At 49.0% G+C, this 20,832-nt stretch overlaps 47 non-coding genes across 47 annotated transcripts; all 47 read right to left on the bottom strand.

Moving 5' to 3' along the window:
- Positions 1–4,577: 4,577 nt before the first annotated feature.
- Positions 4,578–4,696, bottom strand: LOC114075715. Its single transcript, XR_003576115.1, has one exon. It is a non-coding gene; the product is annotated as a 5S ribosomal RNA (ribosomal RNA).
- A 230-nt stretch (positions 4,697–4,926) lies between these two features.
- On the bottom strand, positions 4,927–5,045 carry LOC114075703. The gene has a single exon (XR_003576103.1). It is a non-coding gene; the product is annotated as a 5S ribosomal RNA (ribosomal RNA).
- Positions 5,046–5,275: 230 nt separating this feature from the next.
- On the bottom strand, positions 5,276–5,394 carry LOC114075843. The gene has a single exon (XR_003576231.1). It is a non-coding gene; the product is annotated as a 5S ribosomal RNA (ribosomal RNA).
- A 230-nt stretch (positions 5,395–5,624) lies between these two features.
- LOC114075844 lies at positions 5,625–5,743 on the bottom strand. The gene has a single exon (XR_003576232.1). It is a non-coding gene; the product is annotated as a 5S ribosomal RNA (ribosomal RNA).
- Positions 5,744–5,973: 230 nt separating this feature from the next.
- LOC114075845 lies at positions 5,974–6,092 on the bottom strand. The gene has a single exon (XR_003576233.1). It is a non-coding gene; the product is annotated as a 5S ribosomal RNA (ribosomal RNA).
- Positions 6,093–6,322: 230 nt separating this feature from the next.
- On the bottom strand, positions 6,323–6,441 carry LOC114075847. The gene has a single exon (XR_003576235.1). It is a non-coding gene; the product is annotated as a 5S ribosomal RNA (ribosomal RNA).
- Positions 6,442–6,671: 230 nt separating this feature from the next.
- Positions 6,672–6,790, bottom strand: LOC114075848. The gene has a single exon (XR_003576236.1). It is a non-coding gene; the product is annotated as a 5S ribosomal RNA (ribosomal RNA).
- Positions 6,791–7,020: 230 nt separating this feature from the next.
- On the bottom strand, positions 7,021–7,139 carry LOC114075849. The gene has a single exon (XR_003576237.1). It is a non-coding gene; the product is annotated as a 5S ribosomal RNA (ribosomal RNA).
- Positions 7,140–7,369: 230 nt separating this feature from the next.
- Positions 7,370–7,488, bottom strand: LOC114075850. The gene has a single exon (XR_003576238.1). It is a non-coding gene; the product is annotated as a 5S ribosomal RNA (ribosomal RNA).
- Positions 7,489–7,703: 215 nt separating this feature from the next.
- LOC114075679 lies at positions 7,704–7,822 on the bottom strand. The gene has a single exon (XR_003576079.1). It is a non-coding gene; the product is annotated as a 5S ribosomal RNA (ribosomal RNA).
- Positions 7,823–8,052: 230 nt separating this feature from the next.
- LOC114075851 lies at positions 8,053–8,171 on the bottom strand. The gene has a single exon (XR_003576239.1). It is a non-coding gene; the product is annotated as a 5S ribosomal RNA (ribosomal RNA).
- Positions 8,172–8,401: 230 nt separating this feature from the next.
- LOC114075688 lies at positions 8,402–8,520 on the bottom strand. The gene has a single exon (XR_003576088.1). It is a non-coding gene; the product is annotated as a 5S ribosomal RNA (ribosomal RNA).
- A 230-nt stretch (positions 8,521–8,750) lies between these two features.
- LOC114075696 lies at positions 8,751–8,869 on the bottom strand. Its single transcript, XR_003576096.1, has one exon. It is a non-coding gene; the product is annotated as a 5S ribosomal RNA (ribosomal RNA).
- Positions 8,870–9,099: 230 nt separating this feature from the next.
- LOC114075698 lies at positions 9,100–9,218 on the bottom strand. Its single transcript, XR_003576098.1, has one exon. It is a non-coding gene; the product is annotated as a 5S ribosomal RNA (ribosomal RNA).
- A 230-nt stretch (positions 9,219–9,448) lies between these two features.
- Positions 9,449–9,567, bottom strand: LOC114075699. Its single transcript, XR_003576099.1, has one exon. It is a non-coding gene; the product is annotated as a 5S ribosomal RNA (ribosomal RNA).
- Positions 9,568–9,797: 230 nt separating this feature from the next.
- LOC114075700 lies at positions 9,798–9,916 on the bottom strand. Its single transcript, XR_003576100.1, has one exon. It is a non-coding gene; the product is annotated as a 5S ribosomal RNA (ribosomal RNA).
- Positions 9,917–10,146: 230 nt separating this feature from the next.
- Positions 10,147–10,265, bottom strand: LOC114075701. Its single transcript, XR_003576101.1, has one exon. It is a non-coding gene; the product is annotated as a 5S ribosomal RNA (ribosomal RNA).
- A 230-nt stretch (positions 10,266–10,495) lies between these two features.
- On the bottom strand, positions 10,496–10,614 carry LOC114075706. Its single transcript, XR_003576106.1, has one exon. It is a non-coding gene; the product is annotated as a 5S ribosomal RNA (ribosomal RNA).
- Positions 10,615–10,844: 230 nt separating this feature from the next.
- Positions 10,845–10,963, bottom strand: LOC114075659. The gene has a single exon (XR_003576059.1). It is a non-coding gene; the product is annotated as a 5S ribosomal RNA (ribosomal RNA).
- A 230-nt stretch (positions 10,964–11,193) lies between these two features.
- On the bottom strand, positions 11,194–11,312 carry LOC114075660. The gene has a single exon (XR_003576060.1). It is a non-coding gene; the product is annotated as a 5S ribosomal RNA (ribosomal RNA).
- A 230-nt stretch (positions 11,313–11,542) lies between these two features.
- LOC114075690 lies at positions 11,543–11,661 on the bottom strand. Its single transcript, XR_003576090.1, has one exon. It is a non-coding gene; the product is annotated as a 5S ribosomal RNA (ribosomal RNA).
- Positions 11,662–11,891: 230 nt separating this feature from the next.
- LOC114075661 lies at positions 11,892–12,010 on the bottom strand. Its single transcript, XR_003576061.1, has one exon. It is a non-coding gene; the product is annotated as a 5S ribosomal RNA (ribosomal RNA).
- Positions 12,011–12,240: 230 nt separating this feature from the next.
- LOC114075662 lies at positions 12,241–12,359 on the bottom strand. The gene has a single exon (XR_003576062.1). It is a non-coding gene; the product is annotated as a 5S ribosomal RNA (ribosomal RNA).
- A 232-nt stretch (positions 12,360–12,591) lies between these two features.
- Positions 12,592–12,710, bottom strand: LOC114075681. The gene has a single exon (XR_003576081.1). It is a non-coding gene; the product is annotated as a 5S ribosomal RNA (ribosomal RNA).
- Positions 12,711–12,940: 230 nt separating this feature from the next.
- Positions 12,941–13,059, bottom strand: LOC114075717. Its single transcript, XR_003576117.1, has one exon. It is a non-coding gene; the product is annotated as a 5S ribosomal RNA (ribosomal RNA).
- A 230-nt stretch (positions 13,060–13,289) lies between these two features.
- Positions 13,290–13,408, bottom strand: LOC114075663. The gene has a single exon (XR_003576063.1). It is a non-coding gene; the product is annotated as a 5S ribosomal RNA (ribosomal RNA).
- Positions 13,409–13,637: 229 nt separating this feature from the next.
- Positions 13,638–13,755, bottom strand: LOC114075721. The gene has a single exon (XR_003576121.1). It is a non-coding gene; the product is annotated as a 5S ribosomal RNA (ribosomal RNA).
- Positions 13,756–13,970: 215 nt separating this feature from the next.
- Positions 13,971–14,089, bottom strand: LOC114075665. The gene has a single exon (XR_003576065.1). It is a non-coding gene; the product is annotated as a 5S ribosomal RNA (ribosomal RNA).
- Positions 14,090–14,319: 230 nt separating this feature from the next.
- On the bottom strand, positions 14,320–14,438 carry LOC114075731. Its single transcript, XR_003576131.1, has one exon. It is a non-coding gene; the product is annotated as a 5S ribosomal RNA (ribosomal RNA).
- A 216-nt stretch (positions 14,439–14,654) lies between these two features.
- LOC114075683 lies at positions 14,655–14,772 on the bottom strand. The gene has a single exon (XR_003576083.1). It is a non-coding gene; the product is annotated as a 5S ribosomal RNA (ribosomal RNA).
- Positions 14,773–15,002: 230 nt separating this feature from the next.
- Positions 15,003–15,121, bottom strand: LOC114075666. Its single transcript, XR_003576066.1, has one exon. It is a non-coding gene; the product is annotated as a 5S ribosomal RNA (ribosomal RNA).
- Positions 15,122–15,351: 230 nt separating this feature from the next.
- LOC114075734 lies at positions 15,352–15,470 on the bottom strand. The gene has a single exon (XR_003576134.1). It is a non-coding gene; the product is annotated as a 5S ribosomal RNA (ribosomal RNA).
- Positions 15,471–15,700: 230 nt separating this feature from the next.
- Positions 15,701–15,819, bottom strand: LOC114075677. The gene has a single exon (XR_003576077.1). It is a non-coding gene; the product is annotated as a 5S ribosomal RNA (ribosomal RNA).
- A 230-nt stretch (positions 15,820–16,049) lies between these two features.
- Positions 16,050–16,168, bottom strand: LOC114075667. The gene has a single exon (XR_003576067.1). It is a non-coding gene; the product is annotated as a 5S ribosomal RNA (ribosomal RNA).
- Positions 16,169–16,398: 230 nt separating this feature from the next.
- On the bottom strand, positions 16,399–16,517 carry LOC114075668. Its single transcript, XR_003576068.1, has one exon. It is a non-coding gene; the product is annotated as a 5S ribosomal RNA (ribosomal RNA).
- Positions 16,518–16,747: 230 nt separating this feature from the next.
- Positions 16,748–16,866, bottom strand: LOC114075669. Its single transcript, XR_003576069.1, has one exon. It is a non-coding gene; the product is annotated as a 5S ribosomal RNA (ribosomal RNA).
- Positions 16,867–17,096: 230 nt separating this feature from the next.
- LOC114075670 lies at positions 17,097–17,215 on the bottom strand. Its single transcript, XR_003576070.1, has one exon. It is a non-coding gene; the product is annotated as a 5S ribosomal RNA (ribosomal RNA).
- A 227-nt stretch (positions 17,216–17,442) lies between these two features.
- LOC114075723 lies at positions 17,443–17,560 on the bottom strand. Its single transcript, XR_003576123.1, has one exon. It is a non-coding gene; the product is annotated as a 5S ribosomal RNA (ribosomal RNA).
- A 226-nt stretch (positions 17,561–17,786) lies between these two features.
- On the bottom strand, positions 17,787–17,904 carry LOC114075724. The gene has a single exon (XR_003576124.1). It is a non-coding gene; the product is annotated as a 5S ribosomal RNA (ribosomal RNA).
- Positions 17,905–18,130: 226 nt separating this feature from the next.
- LOC114075725 lies at positions 18,131–18,248 on the bottom strand. Its single transcript, XR_003576125.1, has one exon. It is a non-coding gene; the product is annotated as a 5S ribosomal RNA (ribosomal RNA).
- A 226-nt stretch (positions 18,249–18,474) lies between these two features.
- LOC114075726 lies at positions 18,475–18,592 on the bottom strand. The gene has a single exon (XR_003576126.1). It is a non-coding gene; the product is annotated as a 5S ribosomal RNA (ribosomal RNA).
- Positions 18,593–18,818: 226 nt separating this feature from the next.
- Positions 18,819–18,936, bottom strand: LOC114075727. Its single transcript, XR_003576127.1, has one exon. It is a non-coding gene; the product is annotated as a 5S ribosomal RNA (ribosomal RNA).
- A 226-nt stretch (positions 18,937–19,162) lies between these two features.
- Positions 19,163–19,280, bottom strand: LOC114075713. Its single transcript, XR_003576113.1, has one exon. It is a non-coding gene; the product is annotated as a 5S ribosomal RNA (ribosomal RNA).
- Positions 19,281–19,510: 230 nt separating this feature from the next.
- Positions 19,511–19,629, bottom strand: LOC114075671. The gene has a single exon (XR_003576071.1). It is a non-coding gene; the product is annotated as a 5S ribosomal RNA (ribosomal RNA).
- Positions 19,630–19,859: 230 nt separating this feature from the next.
- LOC114075672 lies at positions 19,860–19,978 on the bottom strand. The gene has a single exon (XR_003576072.1). It is a non-coding gene; the product is annotated as a 5S ribosomal RNA (ribosomal RNA).
- A 230-nt stretch (positions 19,979–20,208) lies between these two features.
- On the bottom strand, positions 20,209–20,327 carry LOC114075673. The gene has a single exon (XR_003576073.1). It is a non-coding gene; the product is annotated as a 5S ribosomal RNA (ribosomal RNA).
- Positions 20,328–20,557: 230 nt separating this feature from the next.
- LOC114075674 lies at positions 20,558–20,676 on the bottom strand. Its single transcript, XR_003576074.1, has one exon. It is a non-coding gene; the product is annotated as a 5S ribosomal RNA (ribosomal RNA).
- Positions 20,677–20,832: the final 156 nt, after the last annotated feature.

The following is a 20,832-nucleotide window of genomic DNA, read 5'->3' on the forward strand; positions in this document are numbered from 1 at the left end:
TCCGGGTGCGTTCACTATTCCTTGTCAGTCGGGTCATTACTTTTTGCGAAAGCATTATGTGATCTGGGGGCAAGCATAAATCTTATGCCCCTCTCGATCTACAAGAAGTTGGGTTTGGGTGACCCAAAGCTCACTGCGATGCGGCTACTGATGGCCGATCGAACAGTGAAAAGGCCTATAGGGATACTCCACAATGTTTTAGTAAAAGTGGAGTCATTCATATTTCTGGCAGATTTTTTTATTCTTGATTGTGAAGTCAATTTTGAAGTGCCTATTATTCTTGGGAGGCCATCCCTTGCTACTGGTAGAGCCTTAGTTGATATGGAAAAGGGGCAGATGAAATTTCGGTTGAACAATGAAGAAGCAACCTTCAACATTTGTAGGTCCATGAGGCAGAGTGGTGAGCTCCAATCGGTATCTATTATATCCTTCAAAGAAAAGATGAAGAAGGACCATGACATAAAAAGTGAAAAATGACAGTTCGGTTGGGGATTTGGTGCTTTTCGACAGTTCTAGGTTGCGTTGGTTTCCAGGCAAGCTCAAGTCCAAATGGACTGGTCCTTACTTGGTTATTCAACTATTCCCTAATGGAGAAGTTGAGTTGGAAACTAAGGAGGGTGTGCGGTTCAAGGTGAATGGACAACGCATAAAAATCTATTTCGGGCAATGCTGAATCAGTAAATGAAGTAATCGAGGCATACCATCTTGATGAAGTCTGAGTAATCAAGTGCCTTTAGTCGTGCCGCGACGTTAAATCAGGCACTTGTTGGGAAGCAACCCAATACTTATAGTTTTCTTTCTAGTATTTAGTCGTGTCGCGACGTTAAATCAGGCGCTTGTTGGGAGGCAACCCAATACTTATAGTTTTCTTGCTAGTAATGGTAGCATTTTCTACTAATGGGTTTTAAATTTGTAGGCATATAACCAGGAAATTCTACAGAAAATCACACTGCAACAGTCACTGACGGACACATCGACTGACCGTCACGCACGCGACGGACCTTCGCATGAATCCGTCGTGCCAGGTACGTCTTTCAATTATTTTCAAAAATAGGGCACACGTGACGGAAGCAATGACGGATTGTCGTATCTATGACGGACCGTCGTCGGGGTTTCATTGCGTCATTAATGAACATAACCGACTCGACTCGGTTGGGGGTAATTTAAAAGATTGGCAACCTTTAAAAACCCCACCCCTTCCTTTCACCCATTTCCTTCCTTCTTTCTCCCATTTCCCTCCCTTTTCTACTTCCTACTTCCTACCTCTCTTCTCTATCAACTGAACACTTTCCCAATTCCCCAAATTCCTAAAATCTACCCTCTACTAGTCGGAGTCTGCTGCTGTGGTTCTGTTCTTGCTAACCAAGTACCTTCCTTGCTTGTTTTTCTCAAATTCTCAGGTATGTGTCTCTGATTTCTACCCATTTACGTTGCATTTTTGTTTATCAATTAGTATTAGCCTATTTCTTATTGATGGGTTCATTCTTTAATCCAAATTTTGTCTGACCTAGGTTGAGAATCCTCAAAATTGCCTTGTTAAAACTCTAGAAATAGGTGCTTTAGCATTGCTAGTTTACTAGGTATTTGGGTTAGAAACATATAGGTTAACACTAAAATTCAATGTGAGTCATAGGGAATGATTGTGGCATCCTCAGTTCTATCACTGAATGACGGAACGAGACCCCGATGACGGACCGTCGTACCCACGACGGACCGTCATAGGGTCTGTTCCAACATCCATTTGTACGTTTTCTCCAAGTGTCCACCAACGGATACATGCGACGGACCATCGTTCCCACGACAGTTCGTCCTGCACAACCGTCATGGTTGTCAAAGACCCTTGTTTTAAGGGTCTCCTTTTTTTTCTAAGTGTGCTCTTACGGACATCTACGATGGACCGTTGTTACCACGACGCTCCGTCCTGCACAACCGTCGTTACGGTCAGAGACCCATCTCATGAAGGTCTCCATACTTTTTCTAAGTGTCCTCTGATGGACATCTACGATGGACCGTCGTTACCACGACGGTCCGTCTTGCACAATCGTCATGGTTGTCAGAGACCCTTGTCCTAAGGGTCTCCCACTTTTTCTAAGTTTCCTCTGAAGGACATTTACGATGGACCGTCACACCTCGACGATCCGTCCTGCATAACCGTCATGACGATTAGAGACCCCTCTCTTAAGGGTCTCCACGATGGACATCGACGACGGACCGTTATTGTCCTGACGGTCCGTCCTGCTTATCCGTCATACTTGTCAAAGACTTTCCTTCAGGGTTCTCCACATCAACATAGTTGAAGTAAGACATGATGGACCCCATGACGGTCCGTCGTACTCATGACGATCCTTCACCTGGTTTGTCGTGTTTCACTGTTACTGCAAAAAAGTCATTACAGCTTAGCTTTTATACTTATTTTGTTTCATTTTTTTCGTCTTGTTTGCTCCTTTTCGTACTAATATTGATTCTTTACAGGTACTATCTCTTATGGCACCAAAACAAGATCGAGTTTACGCACGTAGGCGATCAAAGTCTGTCGCCCCGTCAGCCCGCCTGGTCATTGGCTCTGATGATGAGCGTGACCCCGAGTACGTGCCCCCAGGCACTGCCACTCCATCACGAGCTGCACGTGCTGCCAGAGCTACACCCAAAAAGGTGACGTCCGGCGTAGTCACTGCCTTCCAGTCTGATGAGGAGCGCACACTGACCGGCACACCTTCTGGGTCAGCTACTTATGAAGAAGGAGTGTCTGTCTCCTTAGGAGTTTCGTGGTCGGAGGAAGCCTCCGGGTCTGCTGAAGCCCCTGCACCCGCCACAGCTGCACAGTCTGCCTCATCTGATGAGGCTAACAGGTCTTATTCCACTCCCGGCTCACCGACTCGTGCTCTCACCCCGGTTGCCGACCAGCCCAACCGGTGGTGTGTCGACGGGCAGTATAAAGTTTATTCAGACGTTAAGTTTCTGAATGATAAAAGAGTCTTGACAGAAACCCTTACACTGGAAAGACGAGTCCTTACGGGAAGTCTCCCTACTATGCCAGAGATCCACAATATCTTCACCAGACACCGACTGGATTGGACAGCGCGTTCTTTGGCCGTTATAGTGAAGAGTTGGTCCGAGAGTTCTACGCCTCTTACGTGGCTACTCTTATATCACAGATTGATAGGCGGGCTGTCCCCGCCCAACAGGCCCCACTTGAGCATGTCCGAGTACATGGCATTCAGGTAGATATCTCCCTGCCTTCCATCCGCCGGTATCTATACGACGAGGATGTTGATGCCAACTGGACCCCTCTCATCGCCGAGTTTGACTACCGGTGGCAAATTGTCAAAGATGTCCAATTCTTGCGTGAGCCATTGCTGAGAGAGACCACCAAGAGGTGCATGGCCCTACACTTGTCTGTTGATGGAGAGGGTGCCGACTGGGTAACTGAGACGAAGGGATCCATCAAGAAGGCTAACTTGACCTTCACGACTAAGTTCTTATGGTTGATTTTCCGCCACTTCCTTTCCCCCACTGCCGCTGATAATATAGTCACATGGGATCGTGCAGTTATAATAGAGGCGATGATAGCCGGGTTTGAGGTGGGCTTTGCTTTGCTTCTACAGGCGGTCATGCACGAGAGGTCTTTTAAGGCCACAACTACTTACCCCTTTTCGTGCATGATATTTTCTTTATGCAGGTCCACAGGTGTGCCCATCTTGCACATTGATCAGCTCAAGACTCCGCTAGGCACTGTTGATATCGGCCTCATCAGGGATGAGGCCAATGAGTTGGCTCCGCAGAGGCCCCGTCCAGAGTTGCCTCCACTTAGTGAAAATATGGAGGATACGGTAGCACAGGCTCGCACGGCTACGCATGATGCTTCTGAAACCACTTACACTACCCCGATCGAGTCTATCCCGGGTAGTAGCACTGCCCCGAGCTCCTCTTGCTCAGCCCCTTTACCCGTTCTAGTCCCGCTTGCTAGGGTCTAGAAACTAGAGGCATAGATGGATGCACTTCTGCATCACATCCAGCCTTGATGCAGAGGTCTATTGCTGAGGTAGAAAAGCGCTTGGAGCGGAGAATAGTCCAGCACACAGAGCGGAAGATCTTTGAGGTTCATCAGCGCTTGGACGCTTTTTAGTTGCGGGTGCTAGCCCGGCCAGCCCCTCAGGTGGACGTGTCGACCCTTCAGGCTGCGGTCGAGAGTCTTTGAGCAGACATTAATATGATCCTAGAGGCTAGGGTGCCTTTTTCTGAGGCCCCTTCAGTAGAGCCTGCTGAGGACACAGTGATGGCGGCCTTATTCGCCACTTCTGGGATTCCACCACCTCCTTCTCGAGAGCATGCCAAGAGGCATAAGGGTCGAGAGGAGGATGAGGCTAGAGCACAGAAGAAGGAGCGCCGTGAGATGGAGGCTGCGAGGAGAGCCTCGCTTGCTGATGAGGAGGCGCGTTGGACGACGCCCGTCACACCCATCCCCGACGCCACCATCCCATATCCTAATGACGTCTCAATCCGAACGTATTTTCCGCAAAAGTAAATAAATGAGTATATTTTATTCAATTACGAGATCAAATTTCAACAAAAAAGGAGAGATGCAACACGAGGACTTCCCAGGTGATCACCCATCCTAGTACTACTCTCGCCCAAGCACGCTTAATTTCGGTGTTCTGATGGGATCCGGTGCGTTTGTGCTGGTATGATCGCATCCGTCATTCATTGCACTCTAAAATCTATTGAACACAACCTTCGTACCAACGCCCTAGCTCGCCCCCCGCTTTAAAACCCTCCACGCACCGACACACGACGACGCCCGTCACGCCCATCCCCGACGCCACCATCCCATATCCTAATGACGCATCAATCCGAACGTATTTTCCGCAAAAATAAATAAATGAGTATATTTTTTTCAATTACGAGATCAAATTTCAACAAAAACGAGGAATGCAACACGAGGACTTCCCAGGGGGTCACCCATCCTAGTACTACTCTCGCCGAAACACGCTTAACTTCGGAGTTCTGATGGGATCCGGTGCGTTAGTGCTGGTATGATCGCATCCGTCATTCATTGCACTCTAAAATCTATTAAACACAACCTTCCTCCCAACGCCCTAGCTCGCCCCCCGCTTTAAAACCCTCCACGCACCGACGCACGACGACGCCCGTCACGCCCGTCCCCGACGCCACCATCCCATATCCTAATGACGCATCAATCCGAACGTATTTTCCGCAAAAATAAATAGATGAGTATATTTTTTTCAATTACGAGATCGAATTTCAACAAAAAGGAGGGATGCAACACGAGGACTTCCCAGGGGGTCACCCATCCTAGTACTACTCTCGCCCAAGCACGCTTAACTTCGGAGTTCTGATGGGATCCGGTGCGTTAGTGCTGGTATGATCGCATCCGTCATTCATTGCACTCTAAAATCTATTAAACACAACCTTCCTCCCAACGCCCTAGCTCGCCCCCCGCTTTAAAACCCTCCACGCACCGACGCACGACGACGCCCGTCACGCCCGTCCCCGACGCCACCATCCCATATCCTAATGACGCATCAATCCGAACGTATTTTCCGCAAAAATAAATAGATGAGTATATTTTTTTCAATTACGAGATCGAATTTCAACAAAAAGGAGGGATGCAACACGAGGACTTCCCAGGGGGTCACCCATCCTAGTACTACTCTCGCCCAAGCACGCTTAACTTCGGAGTTCTGATGGGATCCGGTGCGTTAGTGCTGGTATGATCGCATCCGTCATTCATTGCACTCTAAAATCTATTAAACACAACCTTCCTCCCAACGCCCTAGCTCGCCCCCCGCTTTAAAACCCTCCACGCACCGACGCACGACGACGCCCGTCACGCCCGTCCCCGACGCCACCATCCCATATCCTAATGACGCATCAATCCGAACGTATTTTCCGCAAAAATAAATAGATGAGTATATTTTTTTCAATTACGAGATCGAATTTCAACAAAAAGGAGGGATGCAACACGAGGACTTCCCAGGGGGTCACCCATCCTAGTACTACTCTCGCCCAAGCACGCTTAACTTCGGAGTTCTGATGGGATCCGGTGCGTTAGTGCTGGTATGATCGCATCCGTCATTCATTGCACTCTAAAATCTATTAAACACAACCTTCCTCCCAACGCCCTAGCTCGCCCCCCGCTTTAAAACCCTCCACGCACCGACGCACGACGACGCCCGTCACGCCCGTCCCCGACGCCACCATCCCATATCCTAATGACGCATCAATCCGAACGTATTTTCCGCAAAAATAAATAGATGAGTATATTTTTTTCAATTACGAGATCGAATTTCAACAAAAAGGAGGGATGCAACACGAGGACTTCCCAGGGGGTCACCCATCCTAGTACTACTCTCGCCCAAGCACGCTTAACTTCGGAGTTCTGATGGGATCCGGTGCGTTAGTGCTGGTATGATCGCATCCGTCATTCATTGCACTCTAAAATCTATTAAACACAACCTTCCTCCCAACGCCCTAGCTCGCCCCCCGCTTTAAAACCCTCCACGCACCGACGCACGACGACGCCCGTCACGCCCGTCCCCGACGCCACCATCCCATATCCTAATGACGCATCAATCCGAACGTATTTTCCGCAAAAATAAATAGATGAGTATATTTTTTTCAATTACGAGATCGAATTTCAACAAAAAGGAGGGATGCAACACGAGGACTTCCCAGGGGGTCACCCATCCTAGTACTACTCTCGCCCAAGCACGCTTAACTTCGGAGTTCTGATGGGATCCGGTGCGTTAGTGCTGGTATGATCGCATCCGTCATTCATTGCACTCTAAAATCTATTAAACACAACCTTCCTCCCAACGCCCTAGCTCGCCCCCCGCTTTAAAACCCTCCACGCACCGACGCACGACGACGCCCGTCACGCCCGTCCCCGACGCCACCATCCCATATCCTAATGACGCATCAATCCGAACGTATTTTCCGCAAAAATAAATAGATGAGTATATTTTTTTCAATTACGAGATCGAATTTCAACAAAAAGGAGGGATGCAACACGAGGACTTCCCAGGGGGTCACCCATCCTAGTACTACTCTCGCCCAAGCACGCTTAACTTCGGAGTTCTGATGGGATCCGGTGCGTTAGTGCTGGTATGATCGCATCCGTCATTCATTGCACTCTAAAATCTATTAAACACAACCTTCCTCCCAACGCCCTAGCTCGCCCCCCGCTTTAAAACCCTCCACGCACCGACGCACGACGACGCCCGTCACGCCCGTCCCCGACGCCACCATCCCATATCCTAATGACGCATCAATCCGAACGTATTTTCCGCAAAAATAAATAGATGAGTATATTTTTTTCAATTACGAGATCGAATTTCAACAAAAAGGAGGGATGCAACACGAGGACTTCCCAGGGGGTCACCCATCCTAGTACTACTCTCGCCCAAGCACGCTTAACTTCGGAGTTCTGATGGGATCCGGTGCGTTAGTGCTGGTATGATCGCATCCGTCATTCATTGCACTCTAAAATCTATTAAACACAACCTTCCTCTCAACGCCCTAGCTCGCCCCCCGCATTAAAACCCTCCACACACCGACGCCCGACGACGCCCGTCACGCCCATCCCATATCCTAATGAAGCATCAATCCAAACGTATTTTCCGCAAAAATAAATAAATGAGTATATTTTTTTCAATTAGGAGATAAAATTTCAACAAAAAAGAGGGATGCAACACGAGGACTTTCCAGGGGGTCACCCATCCTAGTACTACTCTCGCCCAAGCACGCTTAACTTCGGAGTTCTGATGGGATCCGGTGCGTTAGTGCTGGTATGATCGCATCCGTCATTCATTGCACTCTAAAATCTATTAAACACAACCTTCCTCCCAACACCCTAGCTCGCCACCCGCTTTAAAACCCTCCACACACCGACGCACGACGACGCCCGTCACGCCCGTCCCCGACGCCACCATCCCATATCCTAATGACGCATCAATCCGAACGTATTTTCCGCAAAAATAAATAGATGAGTATATTTTTTTCAATTACGAGATCGAATTTCAACAAAAAGGAGGGATGCAACACGAGGACTTCCCAGGGGGTCACCCATCCTAGTACTACTCTCGCCCAAGCACGCTTAACTTCGGAGTTCTGATGGGATCCGGTGCGTTAGTGCTGGTATGATCGCATCCGTCATTCATTGCACTCTAAAATCTATTAAACACAACCTTCCTCCCAACGCCCTAGCTCGCCCCCCGCTTTAAAACCCTCCACGCACCGACGCACGACGACGCCCGTCACGCCCGTCCCCGACGCCACCATCCCATATCCTAATGACGCATCAATCCGAACGTATTTTCCGCAAAAATAAATAGATGAGTATATTTTTTTCAATTACGAGATCCAATTTCAACAAAAAGGAGGGATGCAACACGAGGACTTCCCAGGGGGTCACCCATCTTAGCACTACTCTCGCCCAAGCACGCTTGACTTCGGAGTTCTGATGGGATCCGGTGCGTTAGTGCTGGTATGATCGCATCCGTCATTCATTGCACTCTAAAATCTATTAAACACAACCTTCCTCCCAACGCCCTAGCTCGCCCCCCGCTTTAAAACATTCCACGCACCGACGCACGACGACGCTTGTCACGCCCATCCCCGACGCCACCATCCCATATCCTAATGACGCATCAATCCGAACGTATTTTCCGCAAAAATAAATAAATAAGTATATTTTTTTCAATTACGAGATCAAATTTCAAGAAAAAGGAGGGATGCAACACGAGGACTTCCCAGGGGGTCACCCATCTTAGCACTACTCTCGCCCAAGCACGCTTGACTTCGGAGTTCTGATGGGATCCGGTGCGTAAGTGCTGGTATGATCGCATCCGTCATTCATTGCACTCTAAAATCTATTAAACACAACCTTCCTCCCAACGCCCTAGCTCGCCCCCCGCTTTAAAACATTCCACGCACCGACGCACGACGACGCTTGTCACGCCCATCCCCGACGCCACCATCCCATATCCTAATGACGCATCAATCCGAACGTATTTTCCGCAAAAATAAATAAATAAGTATATTTTTTTCAATTACGAGATCAAATTTCAAGAAAAAGGAGGGATGCAACACGAGGACTTCCCAGGGGGTCACCCATCTTAGCACTACTCTCGCCCAAGCACGCTTGACTTCGGAGTTCTGATGGGATCCGGTGCGTAAGTGCTGGTATGATCGCATCCGTCATTCATTGCACTCTAAAATCTATTAAACACAACCTTCCTCCCAACGCCCTAGCTCGCCCCCCGCTTTAAAACATTCCACGCACCGACGCACGACGACGCTTGTCACGCCCATCCCCGACGCCACCATCCCATATCCTAATGACGCATCAATCCGAACGTATTTTCCGCAAAAATAAATAAATAAGTATATTTTTTTCAATTACGAGATCAAATTTCAAGAAAAAGGAGGGATGCAACACGAGGACTTCCCAGGGGGTCACCCATCTTAGCACTACTCTCGCCCAAGCACGCTTGACTTCGGAGTTCTGATGGGATCCGGTGCGTAAGTGCTGGTATGATCGCATCCGTCATTCATTGCACTCTAAAATCTATTAAACACAACCTTCCTCCCAACGCCCTAGCTCGCCCCCCGCTTTAAAACATTCCACGCACCGACGCACGACGACGCTTGTCACGCCCATCCCCGACGCCACCATCCCATATCCTAATGACGCATCAATCCGAACGTATTTTCCGCAAAAATAAATAAATAAGTATATTTTTTTCAATTACGAGATCAAATTTCAAGAAAAAGGAGGGATGCAACACGAGGACTTCCCAGGGGGTCACCCATCTTAGCACTACTCTCGCCCAAGCACGCTTGACTTCGGAGTTCTGATGGGATCCGGTGCGTAAGTGCTGGTATGATCGCATCCGTCATTCATTGCACTCTAAAATCTATTAAACACAACCTTCCTCCCAACGCCCTAGCTCGCCCCCCGCTTTAAAACATTCCACGCACCGACGCACGACGACGCTTGTCACGCCCATCCCCGACGCCACCATCCCATATCCTAATGACGCATCAATCCGAACGTATTTTCCGCAAAAATAAATAAATAAGTATATTTTTTTCAATTACGAGATCAAATTTCAAGAAAAAGGAGGGATGCAACACGAGGACTTCCCAGGGGGTCACCCATCTTAGCACTACTCTCGCCCAAGCACGCTTGACTTCGGAGTTCTGATGGGATCCGGTGCGTAAGTGCTGGTATGATCGCATCCGTCATTCATTGCACTCTAAAATCTATTAAACACAACCTTCCTCCCAACGCCCTAGCTCGCCCCCCGCTTTAAAACATTCCACGCACCGACGCACGACGACGCCCGTCACGCCCGTCCCCGACGCCACCATCCCATATCCTAATGACGCATCAATCTGAACGTATTTTCCGCAAAAATAAATAAATAAGTATATTTTTTTCAATTACGAGATCAAATTTCAAGAAAAAGGAGGGATGCAACACGAGGACTTCCCAGGGGGTCACCTATCCTAATACTACTCTCGCCTAAGCACGCTTAACTTCGGAGTTCAGATGGGATCCGGTGCGTAAGTGCTGGTATGATCGCATCCGTCATTCATTGCACTCTAATATCTATTAAACACAACCTTCCTCCCAACGCCCTAGCTCGCCCCCCGCTTTAAAACCCTCCACGCACCGACGCACGACGACGCCCGTCACGCCCGTCCCCGACGCCACCATCCCATATCCTAATGACGCATCAATCCGAACGTATTTTCCGCAAAAATAAATAGATGAGTATATTTTTTTCAATTACGAGATCGAATTTCAACAAAAAGGAGGGATGCAACACGAGGACTTCCCAGGGGGTCACCCATCCTAGTACTACTCTCGCCCAAGCACGCTTAACTTCGGAGTTCTGATGGGATCCGGTGCGTTAGTGCTGGTATGATCGCATCCGTCATTCATTGCAATCTAAAATCTATTAAACACAACCTTCCTCCCAATGCCCTAACTCGCCCCCCGCTTTAAAACCCTCCTCGCACCGACGCACGACGACGCTCTTCACGCCCATCCCATATCCTATTGACGCATCAATTAATGACGCATCAATCCGAACGTATTTTCCGCAAAAATAAATAGATGAGTATATTTTTTTCAATTACGAGATCGAATTTCAACAAAAAGGAGGGATGCAACACGAGGACTTCCCAGGGGGTCACCCATCCTAGTACTACTCTCGCCCAAGCACGCTTAACTTCGGAGTTCTGATGGGATCCGGTGCGTTAGTGCTGGTATGATCGCATCCGTCATTCATTGCACTCTAAAATCTATTAAACACAACCTTCCTCCCAACGCCCTAGCTCGCCCCCCGCTTTAAAACCCTCCACGCACCGACGCACGACGACGCCCGTCACGCCCGTCCCCGACGCCACCATCCCATATCCTAATGACGCATCAATCCGAACGTATTTTCCGCAAAAATAAATAAATGAGTATATTTTTTTCAATTACGAGATCAAATTTAAACAAAAAGGAGGGATGCAACACGAGGACTTCCCAGGGAGTCACTCATCCTAGTACTACTCTCGCCCAAGCACGCTTAACTTCGGAGTTCTGATGGGATCCGGTGCGTTAGTGCTGGTATGATCGCATCCGTCATTCATTGCACTCTAAAATCTATTAAACACAACCTTCCTCCCAACGCCCTAGCTCGCCCCCCGCTTTAAAACCCTCCACGCACCGACGCACGACGACGCCCGTCACGCCCGTCCCCGACGCCACCATCCCATATCCTAATGACGCATCAATCCGAACGTATTTTCCGCAAAAATAAATAGATGAGTATATTTTTTTCAATTACGAGATCGAATTTCAACAAAAAGGAGGGATGCAACACGAGGACTTCCCAGGGGGTCACCCATCCTAGTACTACTCTCGCCCAAGCACGCTTAACTTCGGAGTTCTGATGGGATCCGGTGCGTTAGTGCTGGTATGATCGCATCCGTCATTCATTGCACTCTAAAATTTATTAAACACAACCTTCCTCCCAACGCTCTAGCTCGCCCCCCGCTTTAAAACCCTCCACGCACCGACGCACGACGACGCCCGTCACGCCCGTCCCCGACGCCACCATCCCATATCCTAATGACGCATCAATCCGAACGTATTTTCCGCAAAAATAAATAGATGAGTATATTTTTTTCAATTACGAGATCGAATTTCAACAAAAAGGAGGGATGCAACACGAGGACTTCCCAGGGGGTCACCCATCCTAGTACTACTCTCGCCCAAGCACGCTTAACTTCGGAGTTCTGATGGGATCCGGTGCGTTAGTGCTGGTATGATCGCATCCGTCATTCATTGCACTCTAAAATATATTAAACACAACCTTCCTCCCAACGCTCTAGCTCGCCCCCTGCTTTAAAACCCTCCACGTACGACGACGCACGACGACGCCCGTCACGCCCATCCCCGAAGCCACCATCCCATATACTAATGACGCATCAATCCGAACGTATTTTCCGCAAAAATAAATAAATGAGTATATTTTTTTCAATTACGAGATAAAATTTCAACAAAAAGGAGGGATGCAACACCAGGACTTCTCAGGGGGTCACCCATCCTAGTACTACTCTCGCCCAAGCACGCTTAACTTCGGAGTTCTGATGGGATCCGGTGCGTTAGTGCTGGTATGATCGCATCCGTCATTCATTGCACTCTAAAATCTGTTAAACACAACCTTCCTCCCAACGCCCTAGCTCGTCCCCCGCTTTAATACCCTCCACGCACCGACGCACGATGACGCCCGTCACGCCCGTCCCCGACGCCACCATCCCATATCCTAATGACGCATCAATCCGAACGTATTTTCCGCAAAAATAAATAGATGAGTATATTTTTTTCAATTACGAGATCAAATTTAAACAAAAAGGAGGGATGCAACACGAGGACTTCCCAGGGAGTCACTCATCCTAGTACTACTCTCGCCCAAGCACGCTTAACTTCGGAGTTCTGGTGGGATCCAGTGCGTTATTGCTGGTATGATCGCATCCGTCATTCATTGCACTCTAAAATCTATTAAACACAACCTTCCTCCCAATGCCCTAGCTCGCCCCCCGCTTTAAAACCCTCCACGCACCGACGCACGACGACGCCCGTCACGCCCATCCCCGATGCCACCTTCCCATATCCTAATGACGCATCAATCTGAACATATTTTCCGCAAAAATAAATAGATGAGTATATTTTTTTCAATTACGAGATCGAATTTCAACAAAAAGGAGGGATGCAACACGAGGACTTCCCAGGGGGTCACCCATCCTAGTACTACTCTCGCCCAAGCACGCTTAACTTCGGAGTTCTGATGGGATCCGGTGCGTTAGTGCTGGTATGATCGCATCCGTCATTCATTGCACTCTAAAATCTATTAAACACAACCTTCCTCCCAACGCCCTAGCTCGCCCCCCGCTTTAAAACCCTCCACGCACCGACGCACGACGACGCCCATCACGCCCGTCCCCGACGCCACCATCCCATATGCTAATGACGCATCAATCGGAACGTATTTTTCGCAAAAATAAATAAATGAGTATATTTTTTCAATTACGAGATCAAATTTCAACAAAAAGGAGGGATGCAACACGAGGACTTCCCAGGGGTCACCCATGCAAGTACTACTCTCGCCCAAGCACGCTTAACTTCGGAGTTCTGGTGGGATCCGGTGCGTTAGTGGTGGCATGATCGCATCCGTCATTCATTGCAATCTAAAATCTATTAAACACAACCTTCCTCCCAACGCCCTAACTCTCCCCCCGCTTTAAAACCCTCCACGCACCCACGAACGACGACGCCCGTCACGCCCATCCCATATTCTAATGACGCATCAATCCGAACGTATTTTCCGCAAAAATATATAAATGAATATATTTTTTCAATTACGAGATCAAATTTCAACAAAAAAGGAGGGATGCAACACGAGGACTTCCCAGGGGGTCACCCATCCTAGTACTACTCTCGCCCAAGCACGCTTAACTTCGGAGTTCTGATGGGATCCGGTGCGTTAGTGCTGGTATGATCGCATCCGTCATTCATTGCACTCTAAAATCTATTAAACACAACCTTCCTCCCAACGCCCTAGCTCGCCCCCCGCTTTAAAACCCTCCACGCACCGACGCACGACGACGCCCGTCACGCCCGTCCCCGACGCCACCATCCCATATCCTAATGACGCATCAATCCGAACGTATTTTTCGCAAAAATAAATAAATGAGTATATTTTTTTCAATTACGAGATCAAATTTCAACAAAAAGGAGGGATTTAACACGAGGACTTCCTAGGGGGTCATCCATCCTAGTACTACTCTCGCCCAATTACGCTTAACTTCGGAGTTCTGATGGGATCCGGTGCGTTGGTGCTGGTATGATCGCATCCGTCATTCATTGCAATCTAATATCTATTAAACACAACCTTCCTCCCAACGCCCTAACTCGCCCCCCACTTTAAAACCCTCCATGCACCGACGAACGACGACGCCCGTCACGCCCATCCCATATCCTAATGACGCATCAATCCGAACGTATTTTCCGCAAAAATATATAAATGAATATATTTTTTTCAATTACGAGAACGAATTTCAACAAAAAGGGAGGGATGCAACACGAGGACTTCCAGGGGGTCACCCATCCTAGTACTACTCTCGCCCAAGCACGCTTAACTTCGGAGTTCTGATGGGATCCGGTGCGTTAGTGCTGGTATGATCGCATCCGTCATTCATTGCACTCTAAAATCTATTAAACACAACCTTCCTCCCAACGCCCTAGCTCGCCCCCCGCTTTAAAACCCTCCACGCACCGACGCACGACGACGCCCGTCACGCCCGTCCCCGACGCCACCATCCCATATCCTAATGACGCATCAATCCGAACGTATTTTCCGCAAAAATAAATAGATGAGTATATTTTTTTCAATTACGAGATCGAATTTCAACAAAAAGGAGGGATGCAACACGAGGACTTCCCAGGGGGTCACCCATCCTAGTACTACTCTCGCCCAAGCACGCTTAACTTCGGAGTTCTGATGGGATCCGGTGCGTTAGTGCTGGTATGATCGCATCCGTCATTTATTGCACTCTAAAATCTATTAAACACAACCTTCCTCCCAATGCCCTAGCTCGCCCCCCGCTATAAAACCCTCCACGCACCGACGCACGACGACGCCCGTCACGCCCGTCCCCGACGCCACCATCCCATATCCTAATGACGCATCAATCCGAACGTATTTTTCGCAAAAATAAATAAATGAGTATATTTTTTTCAATTACGAGATCAAATTTCAACAAAAAGGAGGGATTTAACACGAGGACTTCCTAGGGGGTCATCCATCCTAGTACTACTCTCGCCCAATTACGCTTAACTTCGGAGTTCTGATGGGATCCGGTGCGTTAGTGCTGGTATGATCGCATCAGTCATTCATTGCACTCTAAAATCTATTAAACACAACCTTCCTCCAAACGCCCTAGATCGCCCCCCGCTTTAAAACCCTCCACGCACTGACGCACGACGACGCCCGTCACTCCCGTCCCCGGCGCCACCATCCCATATCCCAATGACGCATCAATCCGAACGTATTTTTTGCAAAAATAAATAAATGAGTATATTTTTTTCATTTACGAGATCAAATTTCAACAAAAAGAAGGGATGCAACACGAGGACTTCCTAGGGGGTCACCCATCCTAGTACTACTCTCGCCCAAGCACGCTTAACTTCGGAGTTCTGATGGGATCCGGTGCGTTAGTGCTGGTATGATCGCATCCGTCATTCATTGCACTCTAAAATCTATTAAACACAACCTTCCTCCCAACGCCCTAGCTCGCCCCCCGCTTTAAAACCCTCCACGCACCGACGCACGACGACGCCCGTCACGCCCGTCCCCGACGCCACCATCCCATATCCTAATGACGCATCAATCCGAACGTATTTTCCGCAAAAATAAATAGATGAGTATATTTTTTTCAATTACGAGATCGAATTTCAACAAAAAGGAGGGATGCAACACGAGGACTTCCCAGGGGGTCACCCATCCTAGTACTACTCTCGCCCAAGCACGCTTAACTTCGGAGTTCTGATGGGATCCGGTGCGTTAGTGCTGGTATGATCGCATCCGTCATTCATTGCACTCTAAAATCTATTAAACACAACCTTCCTCCCAACGCCCTAGCTCGCCCCCCGCTTTAAAACCCTCCACGCACCGACGCACGACGACGCCCGTCACGCCCGTCCCCGACGCCACCATCCCATATCCTAATGACGCATCAATCCGAACGTATTTTCCGCAAAAATAAATAGATGAGTATATTTTTTTCAATTACGAGATCGAATTTCAACAAAAAGGAGGGATGCAACACGAGGACTTCCCAGGGGGTCACCCATCCTAGTACTACTCTCGCCCAAGCACGCTTAACTTCGGAGTTCTGATGGGATCCGGTGCGTTAGTGCTGGTATGATCGCATCCGTCATTCATTGCACTCTAAAATCTATTAAACACAACCTTCCTCCCAACGCCCTAGCTCGCCCCCCGCTTTAAAACCCTCCACGCACCGACGCACGACGACGCCCGTCACGCCCGTCCCCGACGCCACCATCCCATATCCTAATGACGCATCAATCCGAACGTATTTTCCGCAAAAATAAATAGATGAGTATATTTTTTTCAATTACGAGATCGAATTTCAACAAAAAGGAGGGATGCAACACGAGGACTTCCCAGGGGGTCACCCATCCTAGTACTACTCTCGCCCAAGCACGCTTAACTTCGGAGTTCTGATGGGATCCGGTGCGTTAGTGCTGGTATGATCGCATCCGTCATTCATTGCACTCTAAAATCTATTAAACACAACCTTCCTCCCAACGCCCTAGCTCGCCCCCCGCTTTAAAACCCTCCACGCACCGACGCACGACGACGCCCGTCACGCCCGTCCCCGACGCCACCATCCCATATCCTAATGACGCATCAATCCGAACGTATTTTCCGCAAAAATAAATAGATGAGTATATTTTTTTCAATTACGAGATCGAATTTCAACAAAAAGGAGGGATGCAACACGAGGACTTCCCAGGGGGTCACCCATCCTAGTACTACTCTCGCCCAAGCACGCTTAACTTCGGAGTTCTGATGGGATCCGGTGCGTTAGTGCTGGTATGATCGCATCCGTCATTCATTGCACTCTAAAATCTATTAAACACAACCTTCCTCCCAACGCCCTAGCTCGCCCCCCGCTTTAAAACCCTCCACGCACCGACGCACGACGACGCCCATCACGCCCGTCCCCGACGCCATCATCCCATATCCTAATGACGCATCAATCCGAACGTATTTTCCGCAATAAATAGATGAGTATATTTTTTTCAATTACGAGATCGAATTTCAACAAAAAGGAGGGATGCAACACGAGGACTTCCCAGGGGGTCCCCCATCCTAGTACTCCTCTCGCCCAAGCACGCTTAACTTCGAGTTCTGATGGGATCCGGTGCGTTAGGGCTGGTATGATCACATCGTCATTCATTGCACTCTAAAATCTATTAAACACAACCTTCCTCCCAACGCCCTAGCTCGCCCCCCGCTTTAAAACCCTCCACGCACCGACGCACGACGACGCCCATCACGCCCGTCCCCGACGCCATCATCCCATATCCTAATGACGCATCAATCCGAACGTATTTTCCGCAATAAATAGATGAGTATATTTTTTTCAATTACGAGATCGAATTTCAACAAAAAAGAGGGATGCAACACGAGGACTTCCCAGGGGGTCCCCCATCCTAGTACTCCTCTCGCCCAAGCACGCTTAACTTCGAGTTCTGATGGGATCCGGTGCGTTAGGGCTGGTATGATCACATCGTCATTCATTGCACTCTAAAATCTATTAAACACAACCTTCCTCCCAACGCCCTAGCTCGCCCCCCGCTTTAAAACCCTCCACGCACCGACGCACGACGACGCCCATCACGCCCGTCCCCGACGCCATCATCCCATATCCTAATGACGCATCAATCCGAACGTATTTTCCGCAATAAATAGATGAGTATATTTTTTTCAATTACGAGATCGAATTTCAACAAAAAAGAGGGATGCAACACGAGGACTTCCCAGGGGGTCCCCCATCCTAGTACTCCTCTCGCCCAAGCACGCTTAACTTCGAGTTCTGATGGGATCCGGTGCGTTAGGGCTGGTATGATCACATCGTCATTCATTGCACTCTAAAATCTATTAAACACAACCTTCCTCCCAACGCCCTAGCTCGCCCCCCGCTTTAAAACCCTCCACGCACCGACGCACGACGACGCCCATCACGCCCGTCCCCGACGCCATCATCCCATATCCTAATGACGCATCAATCCGAACGTATTTTCCGCAATAAATAGATGAGTATATTTTTTTCAATTACGAGATCGAATTTCAACAAAAAAGAGGGATGCAACACGAGGACTTCCCAGGGGGTCCCCCATCCTAGTACTCCTCTCGCCCAAGCACGCTTAACTTCGAGTTCTGATGGGATCCGGTGCGTTAGGGCTGGTATGATCACATCGTCATTCATTGCACTCTAAAATCTATTAAACACAACCTTCCTCCCAACGCCCTAGCTCGCCCCCCGCTTTAAAACCCTCCACGCACCGACGCACGACGACGCCCATCACGCCCGTCCCCGACGCCATCATCCCATATCCTAATGACGCATCAATCCGAACGTATTTTCCGCAATAAATAGATGAGTATATTTTTTTCAATTACGAGATCGAATTTCAACAAAAAAGAGGGATGCAACACGAGGACTTCCCAGGGGGTCCCCCATCCTAGTACTCCTCTCGCCCAAGCACGCTTAACTTCGAGTTCTGATGGGATCCGGTGCGTTAGGGCTGGTATGATCACATCGTCATTCATTGCACTCTAAAATCTATTAAACACAACCTTCCTCCCAACGCCCTAGCTCGCCCCCCGCTTTAAAACCCTCCACGCACCGACGCACGACGACGCCCATCACGCCCGTCCCCGACGCCATCATCCCATATCCTAATGACGCATCAATCCGAACGTATTTTCCGCAATAAATAGATGAGTATATTTTTTTCAATTACGAGATCGAATTTCAACAAAAAAGAGGGATGCAACACGAGGACTTCCCAGGGGGTCACCCATCCTAGTACTACTCTCGCCCAAGCACGCTTAACTTCGAGTTCTGATGGGATCCGGTGCGTTAGTGCTGGTATGATCACATCGTCATTCATTGCACTCTAAAATCTATTAAACACAACCTTCCTCCCAACGCCCTAGCTCGCCCCCCCGCTTTAAAACCCTCCACGCACCGACGCACGACGACGCCCGTCACGCCCGTCCCCGACGCCACCATCCCATATCCTAATGACGCATCAATCCGAACGTATTTTCCGCAAAAATAAATAGATGAGTATATTTTTTTCAATTACGAGATCGAATTTCAACAAAAAGGAGGGATGCAACACGAGGACTTCCCAGGGGGTCACCCATCCTAGTACTACTCTCGCCCAAGCACGCTTAACTTCGGAGTTCTGATGGGATCCGGTGCGTTAGTGCTGGTATGATCGCATCCGTCATTCATTGCACTCTAAAATCTATTAAACACAACCTTCCTCCCAACGCCCTAGCTCGCCCCCCGCTTTAAAACCCTCCACGCACCGACGCACGACGACGCCCGTCACGCCCGTCCCCGACGCCACCATCCCATATCCTAATGACGCATCAATCCGAACGTATTTTCCGCAAAAATAAATAGATGAGTATATTTTTTTCAATTACGAGATCGAATTTCAACAAAAAGGAGGGATGCAACACGAGGACTTCCCAGGGGGTCACCCATCCTAGTACTACTCTCGCCCAAGCACGCTTAACTTCGGAGTTCTGATGGGATCCGGTGCGTTAGTGCTGGTATGATCGCATCCGTCATTCATTGCACTCTAAAATCTATTAAACACAACCTTCCTCCCAACGCCCTAGCTCGCCCCCCGCTTTAAAACCCTCCACGCACCGACGCACGACGACGCCCGTCACGCCCGTCCCCGACGCCACCATCCCATATCCTAATGACGCATCAATCCGAACGTATTTTCCGCAAAAATAAATAGATGAGTATATTTTTTTCAATTACGAGATCGAATTTCAACAAAAAGGAGGGATGCAACACGAGGACTTCCCAGGGGGTCACCCATCCTAGTACTACTCTCGCCCAAGCACGCTTAACTTCGGAGTTCTGATGGGATCCGGTGCGTTAGTGCTGGTATGATCGCATCCGTCATTCATTGCACTCTAAAATCTATTAAACACAACCTTCCTCCCAACGCCCTAGCTCGCCCCCCGCTTTAAAACCCTCCACGCACCGACGCACGACGACGCCCGTCACGCCCGTCCCCGACGCCACCATCCCATATCCTAATGACGCATCAATCCGAACGTATTTTCCGCAAAAATAAATAGATGAGTATATTTTTTTCAATTACGAGATCGAATTTCAACAAAAAGGAGGGATGCAACACGAGGACTTCCCAGGGGGTCACCCATCCTAGTACTACTCTCGCCCAAGCACGCTTAACTTCGGAGTTCTGATGGGATCCGGTGCGTTAGTGCTGGTATGATCGCATCCGTCATTCATTGCACTCTAAAATCTATTAAACACAACCTTCCTCCCAACGCCCTAGCTCGCCCCCCGCTTTAAAACCCTCCACGCACCGACGCCCGACGACGCCCGTCACGCCCGTCCCCGACGCCACCATCCCATATCCTAATGACGCATCAATCC

The sequence above is a fragment of the Solanum pennellii genome, chromosome 1 (genome assembly GCF_001406875.1).
Source record: "Solanum pennellii chromosome 1, SPENNV200".
Lineage (NCBI taxonomy): Eukaryota > Viridiplantae > Streptophyta > Magnoliopsida > Solanales > Solanaceae > Solanum > Solanum pennellii.